This window comes from Chionomys nivalis, chromosome 1 (genome assembly GCF_950005125.1).
Source record: "Chionomys nivalis chromosome 1, mChiNiv1.1, whole genome shotgun sequence".
Classification (NCBI taxonomy): Eukaryota; Metazoa; Chordata; class Mammalia; order Rodentia; family Cricetidae; genus Chionomys; species Chionomys nivalis.
In genome coordinates this window covers 1,151,753-1,178,003 of record NC_080086.1, presented here as the reverse complement: position 1 = coordinate 1,178,003, position 26,251 = coordinate 1,151,753, and the positions used below count along the sequence as shown (strand labels likewise).

General features: G+C 45.6%; 2 pseudogenes; both read right to left on the bottom strand.

Annotated features, from left to right (window-relative positions):
• Positions 1 to 304: 304 nt before the first annotated feature.
• LOC130887557 (sentrin-specific protease 2-like) lies at positions 305 to 2,535 on the bottom strand (annotated as a pseudogene).
• A 3,598-nt stretch (positions 2,536 to 6,133) lies between these two features.
• Positions 6,134 to 26,251, bottom strand: part of LOC130878596 (regulator of nonsense transcripts 2-like) — a 33,902-nt pseudogene continuing 13,784 nt past the window's right edge.

Below are 26,251 nucleotides of genomic sequence, written 5' to 3'. Positions count from 1 at the left end.
TGACTCAGTACCTATGAAAGAACAGAAACGATATGGGAGCCGGGCGGTGGTGGCGCACGCCTTTAATCCCAGCACTCGGGAGGCAGAGGCAGGCGGATCTCTGTGAGTTCGAGACCAGCCTGGTCTACAAGAGCTAGTTCCAGGACAGGCTCCAAAACCACAGAGAAACACTGTCTCGAAAAACCAAAAAAAAAAAAAAAAAAAAAAGAAACGATATGGGAATCTTTTGACCCACAATGCATAAGGTTTTTGGAAACCTCCATGAAAGAACCACCAGCAGCTAGAAGGCCAGGGAAGGGCATTGTCACAGCAACTGCTGGTGAAGGATTTCCCACACCAGAGGCATATGGTACTGAGTAAATGTGATGGGTTTGTCCCTAGAAATATCATCTGCATATTTGCAAGTAAACGTTCCACAATCACTCTCATTCAACTGTTGAGGAATCTCATGTGGCTTTATGCTATAGTGGGTCCACTCTAAGAGACTGAGATCTGTATTTCTTTTGGTCTTACTTTCACCCTACAAATACTGAAGAAGAATCTCACAGATCCTGTGGCCTTTTTGTTCCATAGAAACCAGATATTTAATACACTTTTTTCCTTAGGTCCATCACCACCAGGTTCCAATGCACCTCCTGATGAATAGGTACCAGAACAAGCTCTTGTTCAAAGAGATTTACCCCTTTGGTCCATCTTTTCACTGCTTGGTAACCTCCAGACTTTAATTTGGGATAGAAGAATGTACTGAATGCGTGAAGTGCTGGTTGGATAGCCTTGCTTTTTACTCCTTTCCTCTAGATGATTCTTGTAAAAATTAATGACTTCATCATTAAGCCACTGATAGTTCCTGAAGGTCTGGATATCTCGTCGAGTAATTCGCAATTTGAAAATGCTACTTAGGATCTCGTCTGGTGGGCCATGGCCCAAGGCATTACTGATTTCCTTTTCCATGTCCTCTGTAAGTTCAAAGAGATCTGTTCTTCTCTCCTTTTCTCAGCTTGGGAAGTTATTTTCCTTTGCCTCAAGCACTGACATTTTCCTCCTGGGAAAGCCATTGCACCCACTTCCAAGGAGTAGCTGGGCAGACAAATCAGGCTCCAATTGGTGTCCTCTTGTACCCTCCTTTTCAAATTGGAGTCCCGCCTCCTTCTCTGTATCTGTTTTCCCCTTTGAGTGCCTCTTCTCACTTCTCCTTAAACAGAGAGGCCCCTTGTTTCAACAACTCTGTACTGTTTTGGAATAAAGTGGGTTCTGCCTCTATGACTCTGCTGCTCCACCTAGTCTGTAATGGTCTGCTCTGTCCCTTTAAGAGACAAGCCACGTCCACTCCCTTCCCCACCATCTGTGGAGGCTTGCTGATCTTTAGCTTCCAGCCTGAGTCCTTTCTTTTCATCTCTCTCTCAAAGAGGCAGCTTCTGTCTCTCCCTTCTCCCCTTCCCCCTTCTCTGTTTCTCTCTCTCTCTCTCTGCATGGCGTGCCTATCCACCTCTCTCTCTCTCTCTCTCTCTCTCTCTCTCTCTCTCTCTCTCTCTCTCTCTCTCTCTCTCCTCTCTCTGTCTCTCCTCGTGGGACTAGTTGCCCCATCGAGGTTTCTCACCCACCATGCAGCTCACTGCCTAGGACTCGTGGCCCACTGCAGCCACTCGGGGGACTGCACCGTCCCAGCCTGTGACCGGGGCTGCTCTCAGGACCCGCTGTCAGTTGCCTGCGGCCACTTCAGGAACCTGCGATCTCATGGCCCCCGCTGCCGCTGCAGTCACTTCAGGGGGATCTGCAGCATTTTACTTAAGCTATAATACAGCCTTTGGTCTTTAATGTGTCCATCTGACTTCTCTGAGAACTATGATGTGAAGCTACAGGAGGGAGAGTGTTTTGTTTTGGTTTGGTTTTTTTTTTTTTTTTTTTTTTTTTGGTTTTTCGAGACAGGGTTTCTCTGTAGCTTTGGTGCCCATCCTGGAACTAGCTCTTGTAGACCAGGCTGGCCTCGAACTCCCAGAGATCCGCCTGTCTCTGCCTCCCGAGTGCTGGGATTAAAGGCGTGCGCCACCACCGCCCGGCTCATGACCACCTTCTTTAAATCACTCCAATAATTTTTGGTATTTTTCCTTTTCATCCTTTTGGACACCCCCAAAGAAGGCAGGCCTCTACGTGGCTGATCTCTGGACACTGTCAATCTGATCTTTCAGCCTGCTGTTGCAGGATCCAGAACCCGTCAGTTCACAAGACAAAGAGCTTGAAAATACCTCTCCTGCAGGGGCCACCTTCCGTGTTCCGTTACAAGCAGAAGACACCATAGGTTTTGTGGTCAGCTGGCATGGTAATCCAAATAAACCCGCAGCATTGTAGAAACTGTTTTTCACTGGGTGAATGACGCAGTTTAATCTTGGCCTTTTAGCAGGGATTTCATCTGTGTCCACTGCAGGAGGAAACAGTGCGGCTTGAGCCCCGCCTTTTGAGCAGGGCACTGGCCCTGGGCCAGGGCAGCTTGCACAAGTGGAGAATGGTGCCAAGAACCCTAGCCAGCCACCTGTACATGCCAGCAGTGGCTGACACACCCGGAGAGGCTGCCTTCGCTGTTTCTGCAGTGTCCAGTTCTGGCACAGGCTTGTGAGGCTAACACTATTATTGTATAAAATCATTGCTTCAGTCAAACAGTACAGTTGAGGAGAAAATGATCTTCATAATAATCCACAGGTTAAAATGTCCAGTAGAACGGAATATTTTCAAGAGAAATAAAAGGCAGTGGTGTCAGGGACCAGCCTCGACAAAAATACCTCTTGCCAATGTAGAGGCATGAGGATTTAGAAATATAGTAATGAATATGAAGATGTGTGTCGACCGCCTCGACGGGTCACTCTGTCTAGGGTCTGTAACCCGCCTGGCTGGTCAGTTATTCCAGGGTCACGGAGAGGTACCACCTGAAAGACATAGGCTGATAAGAGGAAGAAGGCTAGGCATATTTGTCAAAGCCTCCGTTTATTAGAGTCATGGTTACAGCTTATATAGCCCCTGGATGAGGAGCTTGGGGGGCTGGGGCACGGGATCTTGCCACGTGGTCCATGCCCGTCACGTAGGCCAAGAGGTTATGTCAGGAAGTCACAAGTTGACACACCTAGTTCTCTAGATAGTTTGGAATGTGAGGCAGGTTCCGTTAACAGATAGCTCTCTATTAACAGTTAATTTGGGTGTGGGATAGGCTTTGTCAATAAAACTATTCTCAATACAATTGGGAAGTGGGGCTCTCTGCAAAACTCCTTACGGCGGTGCTTCCTATAATAATTTGGGGGGACATGGCTCCTGACAGATGTGAATGAAAATAATCAAACAGATAAACATATAGGATAGTATTGGGAGGGAATTCCAGTGAGTAATGAAAATTCGTCCGTGTTTAATTTCCAACTGCTTAAAATACTCCTGACCCCAAAACATAGGAATTAGACAAAAGAATGCATTAATATGATACAAGGAAATGAGCAAACCAGTTGAAGGTCTTGGGCTACATTCATAGCTAAACATTCTGTTGCTAGAACAAAACAAGTCACGCTTATACCCTAGACCAAAACATTCTGTAGGCAAACCACTCCCTGGGTGGAATCCAACCCTATCTCCTTAAGGGAACTGGAACTTAGCTGGATCCTTAGACTTTTGTTTGAGGTAGGAACAGATCTACTTCTCTATTCCTGGAGCACAAGGGCTGGCTATTAGCCTCACCTGTTGACAATAACCTTGAGAGAGCAGAACTCTCTGATTTACAGCCAGGTGGGACCTTTGTCTAAGGTAGAAGCACAATAACCTTGAAGGATCTAGAGGTGAGTTCCAACTCTCTGACCTTTGGCCAATGCAGAAATGGCTCCTATTTTCCGGCCTCCACACAGTGTGGATCTCCCCACACCCATTCTCACTGTACCGGATACTAGATAAAAATGGCAGCAGCAAACATATATTCTAGGTCTGAGGCTCTCAGGGCCTTGCCTGTCTGAGATTCACCCATCAGGATTTTGTTTCCTAGTGGGCTGATACCCTGAGGTCAATTGCCACCTGCTGACATTCCTCTGATATGTCCACCATAACACACACACAACAAATACACATAACTAAAAAAAATGACTCTGTGAAGCTCAGTACTATGTATATCAAACATTTGACAAGAAAGAAATGGAGGGAGGGAGGGAAGAAAGAAGGGAGGAAGGAAGGAAGAACAGACACAAAACAAAACTCTAATGTCAGTTTTTCTAGATTTGGTATTCCAGATTTCAAAGGAGTAAATCATTGGCTCCAGCAGGTAAAAATCTTCCAGGGGGTGCATTGACTGGAATAATTCTGTAAGTTTTTGAAAAAGTAAAGTGAGTCAATTCACCCCAAGACTCCATTTAAAAACATTTGAAAACGTATGTCAGGGGAAAAAACCAATTACATTCTGAATCTCTACAGTCTGACAGTTACAGAGTTATTTGCAAACAACTAAACACATTAAACAGGTTGTCCTTTCCTTTTTCCTCCTCTTCCTTCTATCCTTCCTTTCTGTTGACTCAGGTCTTACTTTGTGCTCCGGCTGGCCTCAAACTCAAAGTGATCCATTACAACTGTTTGGACGCTAGAGTTCAACATTTGGTTCCCTGACCAGGAATCGAGTCGCTCCCAGACACACTCTAGACCCAGTTGGAGGTATAAAGAAACGAGCTCATTTTTATGTCTGTCTGTTTGTGTATTGTGTTTGTTTCTGTGTAACTGTGAATCAGTAATCTGAGAATTGTACTTGTGCAGGGTCTGTGTTGAAACGGGGCTCAGGGAGGAGGCAGACGCATCCTGAGATCCCTTGCCCCAGCCCTGAGAGACGTTTCATGGGCATTTATGGGAGGGAGGGGCGACCAGGTTGTCCTAATCTCCAGGGGAGACATGATCCTCCATCTGTATTTTTGGATCTGCTACCACGTGGCTTCTGCTATGTCTGTCTTTTTGTTCTTGTGTATTTTCAGTTCTACACCAGAGTGGTGGTGAGAGCACCAGCTTCTGGTTTTGAGTTTATGTCTGTCTCTTTGTGTTTTTGTTTTTGTATGTTGGTTTGTCTTTGTTAAAATCCACCTGCAGGAATTCACGACCTGGCACCGGGCCCCTGGCCATCATTAGTTCCCCTGATTCCGAAAGCAGCCCCACGGCTGGAGGATGCAGTGGCTGCCCTTCCCCAAGCCTTTTGTCTTCTCTCTTTCCTGTACAGGAGTGAAAGAAACCCAGAATCCAGGCACCTCTGGTTCTTCCTGATATCCAGCCGAGCATGGCAGACTACTCCCTCCTCCTCCCCGGGAGGAAGCACTTCGTTCCTGAGGAGCCCCGCTGGTCAGGCCCTAGCCCTGAAAACTTCAGTACTCAGCGTCTATGCTGGGACAGGGGAAGGATGAGAGTGACTTCTCAAGCATTTCCCCTTCGCTCAGTAGCAGGCCAATTACAATACTGCCTTTTTCTGCCTCTAATCTTTACTTGTAACCCTTCCCTTTCTCCGGACCCTCAGGCTGTGACCGGGCTTATGGAATCTGTTCTGGTTACCCATCAGCCCACTTGGGTGATTGCCAGCAGCTCTTACAAGTGCTCCTAACCACAGAGGAAAAGCAGTGAGTTCTCTTTGAAGCTCAAAAGAATGTCCCAGGAGCTGACAGCAGGCCAACCCAATCACCGGACAAGATAGAGAATTAGACTTCAATACTCCAGCTGGTAGGGAGCAGCTCCGTCTTTATTGCCAGACTCCAATTGGCGGGTCTAAAAAAAGGGGGGGGGTTGCAAAGCACCCCACTAATTTGCTAATTTGGCTAAGGTAAGAGCAATAGTGCCAAGGTCTGATAGTACTCCTACAGGATTTTTAGAAAGACTGTTGGAGGGGTACAGGAGGGGTACACCCATTTTGATCCCACGGCAGCAGATCACCAAGCCGATGTAATGATGTCTTTTATAGGCCAGTCAGCATCAGACAGCAAGTTGCAGAGAATGGAGGGACTGCAGAGATGCTCCCTCCAGGACTTAGTAAAGAAAAAAAATTAGATAGATAGGGAGGCAACAGAAGACGACAGCTGCAGAGACTGCGCACCTCAGACAGAGCAGCCCCTGAGTGGCCAAATGCGGACTTCAGTGAGGAGGAATGGCCCTACAGGACTTTGGGCTCGAGACACTTCCCAAAGCAGCTGCTGAGCAGAAGCAGGTCGGAAAACAGCGCCGAGCACATCCGGCTACTGAAGCAGCGCTCTGCCCACCTGAGAGGCAGCCACAGTGACAGTACTGAAATCCCCCCCTGCTTACACTGTGCACCCAGGTGTCCGATTCTGGGGTGTACGGGGGGAAAAGGGGACGAGTTCCCCCTCGCTAAGTCTAAAACATTTGACCATGGACACAAGGACTGATTATTCCTGAGTGTCCCCCGCTTTTATTAGAAAAAGACCTGTTGGAGACTTTGACTTCCCCTACTGTTCTTCAGGGCTGTAAAGAATAGCAGGCTGCTCTCTGCCTTTGCCATGTCCACCTTGCTGAGGAAGGCTTTGCAGCCACTGCCAGCTGAATCCTCCTTCCTGCTGCCTTGGTCACAGCCCAAGCCTGGGAACTCTGCTTACAGCCGCCTGCCCCGGCAGGTAGTGACTGACTGAAGCGAGGAGGGCCCTGGAGATGCCAGAGTCCAATTCTAAACAGCCTTCCCGAGCTGCTTGCAAGTTTCACAGAGAACAACTGCCCCCAGCTCCCAGACCGCAGCTGTGGGAAGCTTGGGGTACAGCAATGCCCAAGCAGAGCCAGTTTTGGTTGTAGACCGCCTCGACGGGTTACTCTGTCTAGGGTTTGTAACCCGCCTGGCTGGCCAGTTATTCCAGGGTCACGGAGAGGCACCACCTGAAAGGCATAGGCTGATAAGGGGAAGGAGGCTAAGCATATTTGTCAAAGCCTCCCTTTATTAGAGTCATGGTTACAGCTTATATAGCCCCTGGATGAGGAGCTTGGGGGGCTGGGGCACGGGGTCTTGCCACGTGGTCCATGCCGGTCACGTAGTTCAAGAGGTTACAATCGGTCACGATTCCTTGGTCAGGAAGTCACAAGTTGACACACCTTAGTTGTCTAGATAGTTTGGAATGTGAGGCAGGTTCCGCTAACAGCTCTCTATTAACAGTTAATTTGGGTGTGAGATAGGCTTGGTCAATAAAACTATTCTCAATACAATTGGAAAGTGAAGCCCTCTGCAAAAACTCCTCACGGTGGTGCTTCCTGTAAATTTTGGGGGGACACGGCTCCTGACATTTGGTGGTGCACGCTGGTAAGAAGGCAGGGCAGCAATGGTGAATGAGCTGGGCAACCTACTTAAAGGGACATCGGCCGGATATCAGAAAAGCTTCTTCTTACCAGGACTAAGAAGATCAAAGAAAAAATCTTCTTGAGGTTTGGCCTGCTCAAGGTAATCGAAGTTGATGGTAAAATTGCCTTGTTGCTCAGAAAAGTCAGGGCATAGGTAAGACTGGGAAAAATTACATTGTACATACAGACCCCAGAGTTCAGGACAGGTAAAAAGGATAAACAAAACCAGATTAGCCTTTGGAATCTGGCACTAGAGACTGGGTACAGCTCCTTCCCCTAGCCCTGTTCTGTGTGCGAAACACCCTGTCTCAGCTTGCAGTAACTCCCTATAAGATCCAATATAGGGGACCTCCCCCTCTTGGTTTCCTAAGGCCCCTCATGACCCATTTGCTCACAAACCCGATCTGCAGGCGCGGTTGAAGGCTCTCCAGATCTCTGAGCCCAGGCATAGAGACCCCTGGCCACCCTGACACCTGGAAATCTCGCAGTCGTTCCAGAATTGACGCCTGGGGTATATCCGGAGGGACATGAGGAAAGCTGCAGCACCCCACAGCCAGAACAGCAGCTGCCCGCTCATACCTGCAATCCACCCCTCCTCAAGCCCTTGCATTGATACCCTTGCCCTCACCCCTGATTTCTGTCAACTAGTGGCAGGGCTAGCCTCCTGGGATATCTGAGATACATATCCCCCACAGCTGCCCCTGGAGGCTGGCAGATTTTCCCCTGGAGGAGATATTTGGGCATGGGGGTCCAGAACATAGATGCCACTTAAAAGAGCTAGATTTTTATGCTTCCCCAAAACAATGCTCCATGTGGAACACAGGGACCTGTGACATCTCCCCCACTTGTCTCCCAGGGGCGAGCAGAGGGACTGTCTCCATGGGTGTCGGGAAGGACTTGGGGCATGAAATGGTATTTAGCTGACTAGAGAGCCTGCTGCTGCCGGCCAAACTAGACCCTCCCTAAAGGGGCCCTAGCTATCCCTGGTGTTGCCCGCTGGACTAAGCTACTCTCCCTGCTTCTCTGCCGGCACCTCCCAACACCAGCCCGGGCACCCGGAGATCTCACACCTGTTCCAGGTTGGCGATTCTGTGTACATTCGGAGACACCGGTCCCAGAACCTTGAACCTCGCTGGAAGGGACCCTACACCTACTGCCCTCAAAGTGGACGGTATTGCAGCCTGGATCCATTTGTCTCACGTGAAGCCTGCACCTCCACAGGATGACCCAGGACCTTCCAAATGAAAGCTTCAGCATACCCAAAGTCCTCTCAAGGAGGCCTGACTCTGCCAGGCTTGCTGATCTTTGCCCTGATGTTTATACCTCAGGACTTAACCTGGACCCTGACTAACTTTGAGACTGGGCAAGCCTTAAGGCTAGCCACTGGAGTTCATCCCCTGAATACCTGGTTCCCCCAGCTAACTTTTGACCTGTATGTTTTAGCAAAAGCCTCTTGGAAGGATACTGGAAACTTTTATCCTGTATGCAAATATTCTAAATGATATATTTGTCCAGGGGGGAAAAACAAACTCTGCAGTATGGGGGCACCTATTTTATTGTGCTGCCTGGGGATGTAAAACCAATGTCAGAATGTCTCCTGCTTGAGGGTTAACAAAAAGAACTTAGTGTCTTTCACCCGTACCACACCAGAAAAAAAATCTGAAATCACAATCACTTTCACTGAGAAAACAAAGAAAAGCTAACTGGTTAACAGGCAATACTTGGGATTTATGGTTGTATGATCCAGGAAAAAAAGACATAGAGATTCTGTTCACCCTGTGAGTTGCTGTAACACCTCCAATGGCCATAGTACGAGGGCCCAACCCGGTATTGCCTGACCAGGGCCTGCTATCCCCTGCTGAGGTAGCCCCCCTTGCCAGGGCCCTGGGCCCCACTCCTAGTCCTAAAAACCCTTCTGCAACCCCTACTTCACTGCTGGCAAGCTCTAATACAGGCCAGCGACTGTTTAATCTGATAGTGGGAGCCTTTTCTTTGCTAAATAGTACTGACCCCAGCTTGACACTATCTTGCTGGCTATGCTTGTCAGCAGGACCTCCCTAGTATGAGAAAATAGCCCCATCTGGCAGTTTCAACCATATCAGCTCTTATACGTCCTGTAACTGGGGACAAACTAACTCTCCCAAGTCCCACGACGACAGGACCTGATGCCTTCTATTGATCTATGATGAGCCTACAACATTGGTTTGTTAATTTCTGTGTACAGATCCAATTAGTCCCCCAAATTTACTAATATCTCAAGATTGAGATATTTGACCAAATAAGAGGAGGGAATGTAAGACTTTAAGACAATTCTGAAGCCATTTTGACAATTCTGAATCCTCTCAGCCTCCGTGCCATAGTGTTTCCCCTCCTCCCCTGCGAACCAAGGACCTAACAGCTACACTCGCACGTACTCAGTTCCTGAACAATTACCCATATACGTATACGCCTGCCTCTGCCTCCCAAGTGCTGGGATTAAAGGTCTGCTGTTTGTTATTAATTCTAGTTCAGTTCAGGTAGCCAGGTGTGGTGGCATGCACCTACAATCCAAGCACTTGGGAGGCAGAAATAGTCAGATCTCTGAGTTTGAAGCCAGCCTGATCTACAGAGCATGTTCCAAGACAGCCGGGGCTACGCAGAGAAACCCTGTCTTGAAAAAAAAAAAAAGAAAATTCTAGTTCAGGCTGATCTGAAATTTAGGTTACTGACCAGCGATGTAGCCTTGACCTCCAGGTGAGACACCACGCTCAGCTGCCAAATGTTTTGGTTTTTTTTTAACTGTTTTTGTTTGTTTGAAACAGCTGCCAGAGCTACCTGGAACTTATTAAGTGGGCTAGGTTGGCCTCAAACTTGTAGCAGTCATCCTCCTGCCTCTGCTTCCCAACTGTCAGGCCATCAGCATGAACTATCACACGTGAGCCTTCTCTTTTTGACTTTAAAAAGAATAAAACAAACAAAACAAAACCAGTCTTATTTGTTGCACTGACTGGCATGGAACTTGCTATATAGATCATGTTGGCTTGAACTTGCAGTGATTTCTGCTTCTGCCCCCCACATGCTAGAATTATAGGCATGTTCTGTCACACCTACCTAATGGATGGTAGTGAACATCCACCTATGCCTAAATGTACTGCTTTGAGGACCTTTTGTATTCTGTGTTTATAATATACAGAATCTGTCTTTTTTATTTTTCGTATGGTTTTCAAAACAAGGCTTCCCTGTGTAGCGTTGGATCCTGTCCTGAAACTTGCTCTATAGACCAGGCTGGCCTCGAACTCACGTAGTCCACCAGCTTCTGCCTCTCAAGTGCTGGGATTGAAGGCATGTGCCACCACTGACCAATCAGGATGTGTCTTTTGTATGTGTGTGTGTGTGTGTGTGTGTGTGTGTGTATGCTGTGGACTGAATTTAGGGTCTCAAGCATGTGAGATAAATGTCTTACCAATGAGCTACAGTCTTGCCCCCTTTTTACTTGAAAAATTTAAATTTTATTTTGTTTATTGTTGTTGTACATGATATGTGTGCCCATGTATGTGTGTGTGGGTGCACATGTGAGCCTGTGTATGTGTGTGGGTGCACACGTGTGCCCGAGTATGGGTGTGGGGTGCACACGTGTGCCCGTGTATGTGTGTGGGGTGCACACATGTGGCTGTGTATGTGTGTGTGTGCACACATGTGCCCGTGTATGTGTGTGGGTGCACAAGTGTGCCCGAGTATGTGTGTGGGTGCACACGTGTGCCCGTGTATGTGTGTAGGTGCACACGTGTGCCCGTGTATGTGTGTGTGTGTGCACACGTGTGTCCATGTATGTGGGGAGTTGCACACGTGTGCCCGTGTATGTGTGTGGGTGCACATGTGTGCCCGAGTATGTGGAGGGGTTCACACATGTGCCCGAGTATGTGTGTGGGGGGGTGCACACGTGTGCCCGTGTATGTGTGTGTGGGTGCACACGTGTGCCCATGTATGTGGGGAGTTGCACACGTGTGCCCGTGTATGTGTGTTGTGTGCCTGAGTATGTGGAGGGGTGAACACATGTGCCCGAGTATGTGTGTGGGGGGGTGCACACGTGTGCCCGTGTATGTGTGTGGGTGCACATGCAGAGAGCCAGGAGCTATTTTTGCCTTCTGCTGTGGGTTCTGAGGATGGAATTGAGGTCTTTGGGTCTGTGCAGCAAACACTTTTAGCTGATGAGTCATCTCTATGGCTTTTTTAATGTTTTATTTTGAAACAAGTCACACTGGACTGGCCTTGAATTTACTCTGCAGTCCAGGCCAGCCTTGTATTTGGACTCTCCTGCTTCAGAAGCTGGAATCAGTGAGATAAAGGTCTGCACCACCAGGGGTGGCTTACATATTGCCTTCATTAATAAATTGGTTTCTCATTTTTATAAGCTCTATTTGAAATTACCTGGGCGCGAGTGAGAAGGAAACACAGACACAGAACATGCAAAAACCTGCTTAGGAGTTTATTATTGGGGGTACGTACAGGCCTGGGGAATCAGTGTGCAGAGAGAGAGAGGAAGATGGTGCATCCAGCTTTTTAAAAGTTGTCTAGTGCGTGCGCACAGGGGGTTGGCGTGACTATGTCATATGCAGGTGATGCAGATGATGGGTTCACACATGTGTGCAAGGGTTTAGCTGAGTCATAGTGGATGTAACCACGTATGCATGCATGTGGGTCACGCGGGGGTGGGGGTGGGGTGAAGGGGCTTTAACATTCAGGCACTTTTGCCTGAGGGTTTGTCTGCACATTCATGGCTCTAGAACCCGGAAGTGCCGCCTTATTTTTGGCTGAATAATTACACTATTTATTCTCTTATTTTTCTGTACTGGAGCTTGAAATCAGGACCTGAAACATACTAAATCAGTGCTCCACCACTGAGCCACAACCCTAAACCTTCTCATTTTGAATTAAAAGAAAATGAAGTGTTAGCTTACTTGGAGAAACATCATAAAGTCTTCAAACAGTACTGTTGACTAGAAAACTGTCTGTACTCAAGCCTAACACTTGCTGGGCACTAAGGTACATCATGCAGATTTGACAAAGGCTAGAGGCAGAAGGTCCAGAATGGCCTAGGATATTCCACAGCTCTTTGGAAATGATCCTGCACCTGTTATGTATTTATTTTTCAGTGTTGGGTCTATGGCCCAACATCTTATGCAAGCTAGACTCTTGTACACTGTCATCTAACTCATTCACACACATACACACAAGTACACATACATACACACACATACATACATACCCACATACATACATACAGGTACACACATATATATACACACATACATACATGCACGCATACATACATACAAACGTAGAGGGAGTAAGGTCCTGCCTCACTCTGTAGCCCCAGCAGGCCTGGAATTCACTCTGTAACCTAGGCTGGACTTGAACTCAAGGCAGTCCTCCTGTCTCAGCCTTCCTAATATACAACCTTTTAAATAAAACATATCTTCCCTTTGCCTTCTTATGTTTCTCTTATGATTTCATGCATAGATGAAAAACCATTTCTAATAATGGATGGAGGACAAAAAGGTCACACACGATGATGGATGAAATAGGACTTTATAAAACCAAATCAAGATAAAGCAACACAAATCTAGTTAAGTGGCTCTTAACCTGGGGGTCATGACCCCCAAGCAAACCTCTATCTTCAAAAATATTTACATTACAATTCATAACAGTAGCAAAATCTCAGTTATGAATCACAAATGAAAATAATTTTATTTTATGGCTGGGGTCATCGCAGTATGAGGAACTGTATTAAAGTGTTGCAGCGTTGGAAGGTTGAGAATCACTGCCTAGAGAATCAACTCCCAAAATCTTTCAAGTTTTCAGAGTTCTCATTTCACCTTGTCAGATTCATCATAATCCATTTAAAGCCTACTCTTTTTTTTTTTCCCAAATGCCAAGTTTCAAAATAAATAATACGTCATCGGCTGGAAAGATGGCTCAGAGGTGAAAGGCACTCGCCGCCAAGTCTGACAACCTGAGTTTGAGGTTAAGTAATTTGCCTGACATTAATTTGCAGTAGGCTGGAAATGATAGCACAAGCCTGAAGTTCCAGCTTCTGTAGCGACTACAATACACCATGAGTGGTGTTATGATTTCAGCCACAATAAGGCTGACTTGGGGTTCTAGGGCCATGTATGTGTAGACAAGCCCTCAGGCAGAAGTGCCTAATGGCCCTGGGGCCCCGTGTGACCCACATGCATGTGTGGTTGCGTCATCATCCACGTATGACTCAGCTAAGCCCTTGTGTGCATGCGTGGTTGCATCATCCATGGATCCAAGCCTTTATGTGTGAGCCCCATCAGCTGCGTATGATGTGGTCACATCAACCCCCTGTGTGCATACATAGGCAGCTTTTAAAAGCTGGAGGCGCCCTCTCTCTCTCTCTCTCTCTCTCTCTCTCTCTCTCTCTCTGTACACTGACTTCCCCAGGCCTGTACACGCCCCCTAATAAACTCCTAAGTGGGTTTGTTGCATGTTCTGTGTTTCCTTATCACTCACACCACGTAATTTCAAACGGTTGCTTGAGTCTATGAGTTCAAGGATGAGTTCAACATAGTGAGACGGTATCTCAAACAACAACAACAACAATTCTCGGTAAAGCTAAGTAGACGCTTGTTCAAGAGCAATGCACTTTTAAACAGCATGTCATATCCCATTACCGGACTTAAACCCAGCAATGAGAAAGAGAGCTATTTCCAGCACATAGTCCAACACAGGAATTCATAGGTTCACTGTGGACAGAATAAAGAGCTCAGCCTGACTGGAGCGGAGTTTTCTGGGGCCGGTAACGGGAGATGAAACGAAAGGGATAGGGTGGGGGGCTGGAGAGATGGCTCAGTGGTTAAGAGCATTGCCTGCTCTTCCAAAGGTCCTGAGTTCAATTCCCAGCAACCACATGGTGGCTCACAACCATCTGTAATGAGGTCTGGTGCCCTCTTCTGGCCTGCAGAGATACACATAGACAGAACATTGTATACATAATAAATAAATAAATAAATAAATAAATAAATAAATAAATATTAAAAAAAAAAAAGAAAAAAAAAAAAAAAAAAGAAAGGGATAGGGCGAGGCCAGCTGATTCAGGACTTCCAGTGCCAGGCTTAGACGCTTGGATTCGGTTAGGAATTTTAATTGAGAGTCACGGTAGGTGTACAATCAAGGGAGTTAAATGAAAATAGCAGTTCAGTAGCTGTCAGCATCTAATGACTCTAATAATAAAGTAGACAAAATATGGAGTGTTGTGAGGGCGAGAGAAAAGCTTTCTTGTCAACAAGTTCAAGCTACTCTGTGCTGCCATGACATCTTGTGGGCAGATGAAAAGGTAACCCAGCCATGCTCACCAGCTTCCTGGCTCCTGCAGACAGACACAGAGGTTAATGGCTATAATTTGCCACTTCTCATAGTGAAGATACCCACACACGGAATCACCTGAAAACATATGCTCTGTCCTTTATATCCAGTTTCTACTTTGATCTGTGCAAGAGCTCAGTCAGAAGAGGAAACCAAAGAAGAGGGTGGTGTGTATCTCTCTGTTTTCCCTACAATCACTGTAGCCGCCTCGACGGGTTACTCTGTCTAGGGTTTGTAACCCGCCTGGCTGGCCAGTTATTCCAGGGTCACGGAGAGGCACCACCTGAAAGACATAGGCTGATAAGCAGGAAGGAGGCTAAGCGTATTTGTCAAAGCCTCCCTTTATTAGAGTCATGGTTACAGCTTATATAGCCCCTGAATAGCTTGGGGGGCTGGGGCACGGGATCTTGCCACGTGGTCTATGCCGGTCACGTAGTCCAAGAGGTTACGATAGGTCAGGTCACGATTCCTTGGTCAGGAAGTCACAAGTTGACCCACCTAGTTCTCTAGATAGTTTGGAATGTGAGGCAGGTTCCGCTAACAGATAACTCTCTATTAACAGTTAATTTGGGTGTGAGATAGGCTTGGTCAATAAGACTATTCTCAATACAATTGGAAAGTAAAGCTCTTTGCAAAAACTCCTCACGGCGGTGCTTCCTGTAAATTTTGGGGGGACACGGCTCCTGACAAATCACAGATACTAGTCTGGAAAAATAACTTTAAGGTCGTGTGGTGGCATCGGCCTGTAATTCCCGCGTTTAGGGGATAGAGGCAGAGAAGCTGTGAGTTCTGAGACTGTGGTGTTTTGAATGAGAATGGCCCCACCATGGTGCTGGGAACAGATAGTCTTTCGTGGGAACAAAGTGAACTCTTACAGCTGAGCCATTTTTCCAGTCCCCCACTCCTTTCTTAAAAAGATTTCATTTGCTGGGAGGGATAGCACACACCTTTAGTCCCAGCACTCAGGAAGCAGAGGCAGGCAGATCAACACAAGTTTTATTTATCTCTATTTTGTATGTATGAGTATTTTGCCTGCATGTACATCTGTGTATCACCTGTGTGCATTGCTCACAGAAGCAAGAAGAGGACATCAGATTCCTCAGAATTGGAGTTACAGATGGTTGTGAGCTGCCATGTGGGTTCTTGTCAGGAACCATTTTCCCAAAGACTATATAGCAGGGACCATTGTCCTGGGGATGTTTGCCGAAAGCCCCACACCCCAATGGTATTGAGAACTGTTTGTTGGCAGAGCCCACCCCACACCCAACTATCTTGAGAGCTATCTGTTAGCGGAACCTGCCCCGCATTCCAACTATCTAGAGAATTTTTTGTGGTTGGAATCACAAAAGGAACGATTCCGCTTGCATAGAGAACACTAGGTGTGTCAACTCGTGACCTCCTGACCAACGACTTGTGACCTCGTGACCGACTCGTGACCAAATGTCGACTTGTGACCATTGCTACAAGACCCCCTCCTGCCCTCGCCATGCCCCTGCCCCCATCCCAAGCCAAATTCCTCATTCAAGGGCTATATAAGCCACAACCATTTCGCCAATAAAGGGAGGCCTTGACAACAGATCTTGCTTGGCCTCGTTCCTCTTTCCCGCCCATGGCTTTTCAGATAGTGCCTCTTTGGGGACCCTGGAATAACTGACCCGCCAGGCAGGTTACAACCCTAGAATAACTGACCAGCCAGGCGGGTTACAGGTTCTGGGAATTGAACGCAGGTCCTCTGGAAGATCAGACAGGGCTCTTAACTACTGAGACATCCAGAAGCTCTTTTACTTCTACCAATGGTCAGACCGCAGTGGCTGGCCACTTTGCTTCTCTGATCTTCACCATTAAGTCTCATATCTGATTTTGGGTTTTTATGGAATTCATGCTACAGACAGACCCTGGGAATTGTCCAATCGTGTTCAAAGTTGAAAGAATTATAGCCCTAGACAGCCCGTGTTAGCCCTAGCTGATCAGAAATGTACTAACATAACTGCCACTTGCTTAGCCAATCATAGACAAGATAACCTATCTGTCCCTAAAAGTGCCTCTCAGGGTAGTCACCATTTTGTACAGGGGAACGACCCCGCATACGCTGGTATAGTAAATAAACGCTCTTGCACATGTTCTGGTGGTGTTTTGTGGGACCTCTCCCGGATCCTAACTCTCTCCACTCTGTAGGCTAATGGGGTATCAATAGGCCAGTGGCAACTCTTAGCCCTCTTCAAATCACATTGATGGCTCTAATATTTTTCCCACTTACTAAAGCATGTCCCACAGAGGTATATTAATACCACAAAGCTGGATTGGTAGTGGCATATGCCTTTAATCCATTGCTTTGGAGGAAGAAACTATCACATCTCAACTAGTATGGTTTACATAGCAGATTCTATTTTTTAGATTTTATTTATTTATTATGTGTACAGTGTTCTGCCTGCATGTATGTTTGCGTGCCAGAAGAGGGCACCAGATCTCATTTCAGATGGTTGTGAGCCACCATTGTGGTTGCCGGAAATTAAACTCAGGACTTTTGGAAGAGCAGCCAGTGCTCTTACCCCTTGAGCCATCTCTCCAGCCCATAGCAAATTCTTTTAAGACAATTAGGACTACATGGTGAGATCCTGTTTCAAACAAACATAGAGTTGGGCACAGTGGCAAATACTTAAAATCCTGTCACCCAGAAGACTGACATAAAGGATCACTTCAAGTTTAAGAAGAGCCTGGGCTACAGTGTGAGTTCAAGGCCAGGATGGAGTACACAGAAAGATTGTCTTTAAACAAACAAATGATCAAAGAACCAAACACAAAACATGGTATGGGAGCTTGATCCGTTTAACCAATGATTTTTGGGGTGACTTGCCGTGGGTGTGGTTTTCTCTGGAGAGGTGACTGGATAAATTGGAGGATAAGGGTTGTATGTGCTCTCTTGGGAGACTGGGGCTGGAGCAAGCCTTGCAGTTGGTCCTTATCACCCTGGGAGAACAATGGGACAGCAGCAGCTGGATCAGCGGTGTGAGTTTGTTTTTGCACTGCACCCCTTAATAAATTGTTTAATAGACTTTTGTGGGTTCTCACTTCAGCTTGGTGTCATTTGCCTGTAACCCTAGAACTAAGGAGACTGAGGCAGGAAGATTTTGAGTTCCAAGCCAACCTGGGCAGCATAGTGAGTGACTGCCACACACAGGGTTGGGAACAGGAATCCCACTTTTTTTTTCTTCTGGAGATAGGGTTTCCCAGTAGCTATTGAGCCAGTCCTGGAACTTGCTCTGTAGACCAGGCTGGCCTTGAACTCACAGAAATCTGCCAGCCTCTGCCTCCCGAGTGCTGGGATTACAGGTGTGTCTCCCACCACTGCCCAGCTTGGGAATCCCACTTTTTTTGTTTGTTTGTTTGTTTTGAGACAAGGTTTGTCTGTAGCTTTGGTGACTGTCCTGGAACTAGCTCTTGTAGACCTCGCTGGTTATCGATCTCACAGAGATCCACCTACCTCTGCCTCCTGAGTGCTGGGATTAAAGGCGTGTGCCACCATCGCCTGGCAGGAATCCCACTTTTAAGATGATAAAAAACACTTATGACTAGCTCAGTAGTCAACTGTTAGTCACCTGCTGATACCCAGCTAAAGGTAGGCACTCTGGGAGGAACAAAATGTATAAGGTTTTAGAGTCTCCCTTCAAGCGTTTTGCATGAATCTAAGTTGTTTTAAAGTGTGCATATGAGCTCTAAGGAAGGTCTATGTTACAAAAGAAATTCTGTTGTATATTATAGCACAGGCTCAGCTGTCTCAGTCTCTAAGACTTCCATGGGCTATAATCACTTGACTTAGCTGGGCCATGTTCTGTCTGTAAATGAGATGAGGTCCCTTGCAGGATTGTGGTGAGGAGAGCTTGGAACATTCAATACCTATTACTAATAATCATTATATGTTATAAATAAATATTATGTACCTTCATGAGTCAAATCATCCGGAATGTATCATGTTATATTAAGAAATTCCATGCTCTATCAAGAGTTGGGAGACATCTTTTTGTGTGTGTTTTATTGTTGTTCTGGAACTTGTAACAATTCTGCTGTGTCTGCCTCTCTGGTGCTAATATTATAGACCTGTAGTACCAAGCCTGGCTTCAAACATAAAAATTGTTATAAATGATACTTGGTTTACCGGTGTGTGTGTGTGTGTGTGTGTGTATGTGTATGTGTTTGTGTATGTATGTGTATGACAAAATCATGCTATCACCTAAGACTTGCATGTTTGCAGTTTAAAAACAAATGTGAAGGGCTGGAGAGATGGTTCGGTTGTTAAGAGCACTGGCTGCTCTTTCAGAAGACCAGGGTTGGATCCCAACACCCACGTGGCAATTTGTAACTGTCTTTAACTCTGGTTCCAGATGATTTGATGGCCTCTTCTGGCTTTCACAAACACTATATACCCATGGTACACAGACATACTTACAAGCAAGACATCCAGACACATAAAATAAGGACTTAAACCCTCAGCAAGTTAAAAGACTGTTAATAGACTTTAGTATGTGTGTGCATGTGTATACATGTGTGTCTGATGTGGGATTCCCCTCTGTATGTTGTGAATACCATTGGTTAATAAAGAAGCCGTTTTGGGCCTGTGATAGAGCAAAATAGAGCTAGGTGGGGAAAACTAAACTGAATGCTGGTAAAAAGAAGGTGGAGTCAGGGAGAAGCCGTGTAGCCCCGCCAAAGACAGACGCCAGGCAGAACTTTACCTGGTAAACCACAGCCATGTGGCCATACATGGATTAATAGAAATGAGTTAAAGTAATATGTAAGAGCTAGCCAATAAGAAGATAGAGCTAATGGGCCAAGCAGTGATTTAATTAATACAGTTTCTGTGTGGTTATTCCGGGGCTGAGCAGCCGGGAATGAGCAAGTAGCCTCCTACTACAGTGGTGTCAGGGTTAGAGGACAGAATGGGAGTTGGTTCTCTCTTTCCACTGTGTGATTTTCAGTGACTGAATTCACAAAACAGGTTTTATTCAGGCAATGCTCCTTTATCTGATAGGCCATCTTTCTGGCCTAAACAGGGTCTCACTTTGTAATCCCAGCTAGGTAATCTCTTTGCTTCAGCTTTCTGAGTGCTCAACCATGTTGAGCTCAGAATTCAACCCTTGATCTCTATTCAAGAACTTCTCTGTCTGACTTCATATTGGGAATTTATTTTTTAGGAAATTTTTTTTTGATATTTATTGAGCTCTGCTCCCCTCCCTGCCTCTCCCCCTCTCCAATTCTCCCCCAAGGTCCCCATGCTCCCAATCTACTTAGGAGATCTTGTCTGAGTTACCTCACTCAAAATAATGTTTTCTAGCTCCATCCATTTTCCTGCAAAATTCAAGCTGTCATTATTTTTTTCTGCTGTGTAGTACTCTATTGTGTAAATATACCACATTGTCCTTATCCATTCTTCGACTGAGGGGCATTTAGGTTATTTCCACCTTCTGGCTATGACAAACAATGTTGCTATGAACATAGTTGAACACATGTCCTTGTGGCACAATTGAGCATCCTTTGGATATATAGCCAAAAGTGGTATTACTGGGTCTTGAGGAAGGTTGTTTCCTAACTTTCTGAGAAATTGCCACACTGACATCCAAAGGGGTTCTACCAGCTTGCATTCCCACCAGCAATGCAGAAGTGTTTTTGATCTTGGCCATTCTTACAGGTGTAAGGTGAAATATCAGAGTTGTTTTGATTTGTATTTCTCTGATGACTAAGGATGCTGAACATTTCCTTGAGTGTCTTTCAGCCATTTTAGATTCCTCTGTTGAGAGTTTTCTGTTTAGGTTTGTACTCCTTTTTTTTTTTTTATTGATTATGTGTTCTTTTGGTGTCCAATTTCTTGAGTTTTTTGTATATTTTGGAGATCAGACCTCTGTCTGATGTGGGGTTAATGAATATCTTTTCCCATTCTGTAGGCTGTTGTTTTGTCTTGTTGACTGTGTCCTTTGCTTTACGGAAGCTTTTCAGTTTCAGGAGGTCCCATTTATTAATTGTTTCTCTCAGTGTCTGTGCTGCTGGGGTTATATTTAGGAAGTGGTCTCCTGTGCCAATGTGTTCAAGTATACTTTCCACTTTCTCTTCTATCAGGGAATTTTTTTTTTTTTTTTTTTTTGGTTTTTCGAGACAGGGTTTCTCTGTGGTTTTGGAGTCTGTCCTGGAACTAGCTCTTGTAGACCAGGCTGGTCTCGAACTCACAGAGATCCGCCTGCCTCTGCCTCCCGAGTGCTGGGATTAAAGGCGTGCCACCATCGCCCGGCCTCCAAGAATGTTTAAGATCCTGAGCCCTTGAGAACACCGAGAAGGCAAAACCCTTCATATTAGGTTACTATTTGTTCATCCTGTGATATTAAAAAAAATGCCTGTGCTTTGGGAGATGGGGAGGAGGGGGCTACTGAAGAGATGACTCAGCAATTAAGAGCACTGGCTGCTCTTCCAGAGGCTGGGGGATCTCTGTGAGTTCGAGACCAGCCTGGTCTACAAGAGCTAGTTCCAGGACAGGCTCCAAAACCACAGAGAAACCCTGTCTCGAAAAACCAAAAAAAAAAAAAATTGTATATGTTAAGAAGAAACTATTGTGGACTCCGTTCTCTCCTACTTTTGCTTGGATCTGGAGACCAAAATTAGGTTGCCAAACTTCCCCAACAAGCAGCATTAACCACTGAGCCATCTCTCTGGAATTTCTGACCTTAGAAGTGTTATGCCCAGATCACAGAGTCCCCCTCCAAAACCAGTTGGAGACCGAGTTCCTGTATGTAAAAGCAAGGAACCTTTATTCTTACACAAGTTCACAAACTTGGACTCTTCATGCGTCCCAGGTATTGGCCTTATCAAAGAGCCCTGAGTTCAGTTGGAGTTGGTTGTTTATAATGGTAAAGGTAGGGGTGAGGGATTTCTAAGGTTCAGGACCCCTGATTGGCTGCCATTTGTCTGGAGGGGGGGTCCTGGTGAAAAGTGATGGGTGTGTGCTGGCAGGTGATTCTGTATACAATGGTTGGAACGTTAGGAATTTCCTTTGGATGCTCTGTTCCTGGGTGGTACCTGGATAGTGGTCTTTCTTGGAACCAGGTTTTGTCTTTGGGTAAACAACTGAGACTCAGGTCTCTATTGAGCTTGTCATGACTGGGTCCTACAAGGAGAAACAAATCAGCAGGTTTTGGAGAACAATAAGTTTTATCATCTTTTAGTGAAATAATCAACCATTTTGTGAATAAGTGGAAGACACCCACATGAGAACAGAGGTTAGCTGGCTTTGTTCTAGCAAGGAAGTCCCCACCATTGCTAGACTGGCAAGCTCTGGAGGGGAGGAGAATGGGAACCAGGGGACCAACTCACGGGAGGCACTTATTTGAGACTGCTTGGAGGGGTGTGCTTAGCATCTCTGGTTGGATCTCAGTTTGATCTGAGGAAAGCATTAGGGAAGCTGACAGCTTGTTTTTGATGTTTTTACAGTTTACCACTGCAGATATTGGTGAGAATTCTCTTACCATGTAGGTTGGTCATTAACTCTAGATATATCCAGTCTCTTAAGTTGTCATAAAAAATAAAGACTTATAGAGAGAAGCTGCTCAGAGGGAACACAAGTGGAATTGATATGATAATCAGCAGGGTGGGGGTCTGTAAGCCGCTGCAGGCTGTCTGGGTTAATCAGGAACTAGGAGGAAGGCAGAGAAAGTCATGGCTTTCCTGACAAACAGGAACCCTCATCACAAGGTCTCTGAGTTGTTTTTAAGGTTTTATTTTAAGACGTTGTTTTAAGATTATATAAGATTATATAATCTTACATCATTTATTATATATTATATAATCTTACATTATATAATCTTACATACGTATCAATGTGTATATGTATGTGGTATACATGTATTGTGTGTATATGTATACATACATATATATGTGTATACACATATATGTATGTATACATATAAATACCTACACACACGTATGTATACATATATATGTATGTATACATATAAATACCTACACACACACGTGTGTGTGTTGTGTGTGTGTGCGCGCGCGCGCGTGCTCTATCTGCATGTACAACTTTATGCCGGAAGAGAGTATCCCATCTCACTATAGATGGTTGTGAGCCTCCATGTGGGTGCTCTTAACTGTTGAATCGTCTCTTCAGCCCATAATGCTGAGTTTAGGGTCTATTATTTGATAAGCACCCAGCCTGTGTTGATCCAGGCTGCTGTCATCTTAGGACACTGCCAGCAGCACTGCCAATCTGGGGCCTACTCTGTGACCTAATAATGACAATTTTTTAAAATTTCAGATACATTTAAAAGTTTTATTTTGAGATGGGATTTTGCTGTGTTGCCAGGACTAATCTCCAGGTCTCCATTCCTGAGCCTCAGTCCTTCCATTGCTGGGCTTTACATTTTTTTTTTAGGGTCCTTGTGGTTTTTCTATAGAGGCTAGTGTTATGCACAGTCCGTGGGGACCCCAGAAGACCACCAAGGAGACGACTTACTGAAATGGAAAAGCAAGGTCTATTGTGTGCACAATACTATTTGGCAGGAACCTTGTTAAAGTAATAGACATAGCGCAGCAAGAAGAGGTACCTGCCCTTCTAGAGGGCACTATTTAAAGACAAAACCCAGAAAAGTTACTTTAACAGGGTGTGGGGTGATGGGTTCAGTCCTGATTGGCTCGTGTCTAGGGCCTTTTCAGAAATTTTATTTTCAAACCTCGCCTGTTGCTTGTCAGGTTTTCTTATTGGCTGACCTGGGGGGGGGGGCAGACATTTGTACTCGCCAGTTACTTTTGCCCCTAGCCATTGTAGACCGCCTTGGCGGGCCAGTTAGTCTAGGGATTGTAACCCTCCTGGCTGGTCAGTTATTCCAGGGTCCTGGAGAAGCGCTACCTGAAAGACATGGGCGGGAGACAGGAAGGAGGCCAGCAGGGTTTGTCAAAGCCTCCGTTTATTAGCGTCATGGTTGCGGCTTATATAGCCCCTGGATTTGGAATTTGGGTTGGGATGGGGGCAGGATCGTCAGTCAGGAGGTTACGATCGGTCAGGTCATGATTCCTCGGCGAGTTGACACACCTAGTTCTCTAGATTGTTGGAATGTGGGGCGGGTTCCACTAACAGATAGCTCAAGATAGTTGGGTGTGGGGTGGGCTCCGCCAACAAAACAGTTCTTAATACCGTTGGGGTGTGGGGCTCTCTGCAAACATCCCCAGGACAATGGTCCCCGCCATCGTCCCTGGAAAATGGCTCCTGACAAACCATTTCTGAGAACTGGAATGTTTCACATAAGACACAAGATGGAGGCAGAGAACAAAATGGAGGAACTTTGGTTCTTCACGTAGACCAAAGGAGGAAGGATGGAAATTGAGGAGCTAGAGTACAATTGTAATAATTCAGGTGAAGTGGTGCAAGAGGGAGAGGGGAGAGGTAAAAAACGTGATACGGATGATATGAAATTGTTCTTAAACTTTAGGGCATATCTACTTATCAGTAATACTTATTTATGCAATTTCCTCCAACTAAAGAAACATGCACCCTGTAGTAATATTGCTGGATGGAATTCGTTACACATCACACTGTTTCTTTATTTCTTTTCTTTTTTTAAATTTTTAATACTTTTAGGTAGGACTTAGTGCTCATTAAATTATATGACCACTAGGTGGCACCACATCACCAGTTACCTAAAGATCGGGTTGGGTTTCGTTCTGCAGCAAGGGTTTACAGGTGTGAGCCTGCGCTGTTTGCAGACCAGGAACTAAATACAGGAAATTCAGATACCCACAAAGCTGGTGTTAGAGATTTGTCATTAGGCAATTTGTTGGCGAGAGAAGCTGGAAGAATGAAGCCCTAGAAAACCAAACTCCCGGCAGGAGTTGGTGTGGAGGTTATTCTTGCATTGCACGGGCAATTTTCGGTACTGAAGAACATGACTGCTCCTAGGTTTGGTGGAGGAGAAAGTTTATTGTAGATAAAAGAACATAGTCAGAGGCAGGGACATCTGGGAGAGTCCAGAGTGGACATGACCAGGCTCAGTTGGATCATGTGCAGAGAGGGAGAGAGGAAGGGAGAAGGGAGAGAGATGAACTAGTGAAGCAGCCAACAGGCCAAAGGTCCTAAAAGGGAGGGTAACCAAAATGTCTGAATTATATAGGGAAGAGCCTCCGAGGGAAGGACATCCCAGTCCCTGGGCTGGAGAGTTCGGGGTCGAGGGCACAAACCAGATCCAGCTTAATATATTAAATCCACACTTCAGCCTTTGACCCTGGATGGAAACTTAACAGGTGCAACTTAATTTATTCATTGCTTGCATTTGGACTCAGTTGTAAAACCGAACTGAGTTATTTATTAGGAAGATAGTTACCAAGCTACTCATTGTACAACTAGGAGCATTTACCAAACGTTCGATTTATAAGTAATATTACCGCTCCCCCCCCCAAAAAAAAGGGCACAGGATAGAGGAGAAAGGGCAAATGCCCCAGCTTTCCCAATCACAACTGGTAGGTTTCACATCCCATCCAGACATACCAGTTAAGAAAACAATTTATAGTCAATGAAGGTCTAGAAATAAGAATGAAAATATAGGGCTGGAGAGATGGCTCAGAGGTTAAGAGCATTGCCTGCTCTTTCAAAGGTCCTGAGTTCAATTCCCAGCAACCACATGGTGGCTCACAACCATCTGTAATGGGGTCTGCTGCCCTCTTCTGGCCTGCAGGCATACATACAGAATATTGTATACATAATAAATAAAAAATATTTTAAAAAAAAAGAATGAAAATATAGGAATAGAAATATAGACACCAAAGGTTAGGATATAGAAGCTTAGGCTATAGGAAGAAAGACACATAAAGCTGTAAACCCAGGCAGACTACCAACAGCTTTCTCAGCAGATCAAGGGTCAGTCATTCACAGTGAGCTATTTTCTCAGATGCTTAATAAGCTTCTATAAACTTAGGTATTTCATCTTACAGCTAGCTGTTTTATTTACAAGGCTGGAGCTTCTCTCTGCAAACTGAGAGTAGTTTCCTGGCCATCCTTGATCAATGACAGATAGGAGACAGAGACCTCTGAGTTAGGCACTGTCCCTGCTATGGGAAACTGGCAGCATCAAAGGGAAAAGTAGGGGCTTCAGCGAACACGATCTGGAAATACCACGAAACTGAAAAATGAAGATTGTAAAGTAAGGCGATCTGTATCTGAGTTTTACCCCCGGATTGTAATTGTAAAAATTCCTTTATTCAGACCTGATGCTTGGTGCTCCTTACTGTAAGAAGGGGTCCTCGAGGACCCGTTTTTTTTTTTTTTTTTTGCCATAGTGTCAGAAGTCCGAACTCTGCCTGTGGTCTCAGCTGATGAGCTTCTGTGCCCCGCGGTCTTTTTCTTTTTTCTTTTTAAGTTTGTTTCCGGTTTTCCTGGAATCTGGTTTCTGAAATAAAGTTTGCTTCTGGTTTAGACTTTGGAGGTGTGTCCCCATCTTTGCGCAACCCCCTGGACCCAACAGTGGAAAGCAGAGACTTATCAATGTGGCCATTGATAAGTTAATTTTAAAAAATTAAAAATGACAAACTA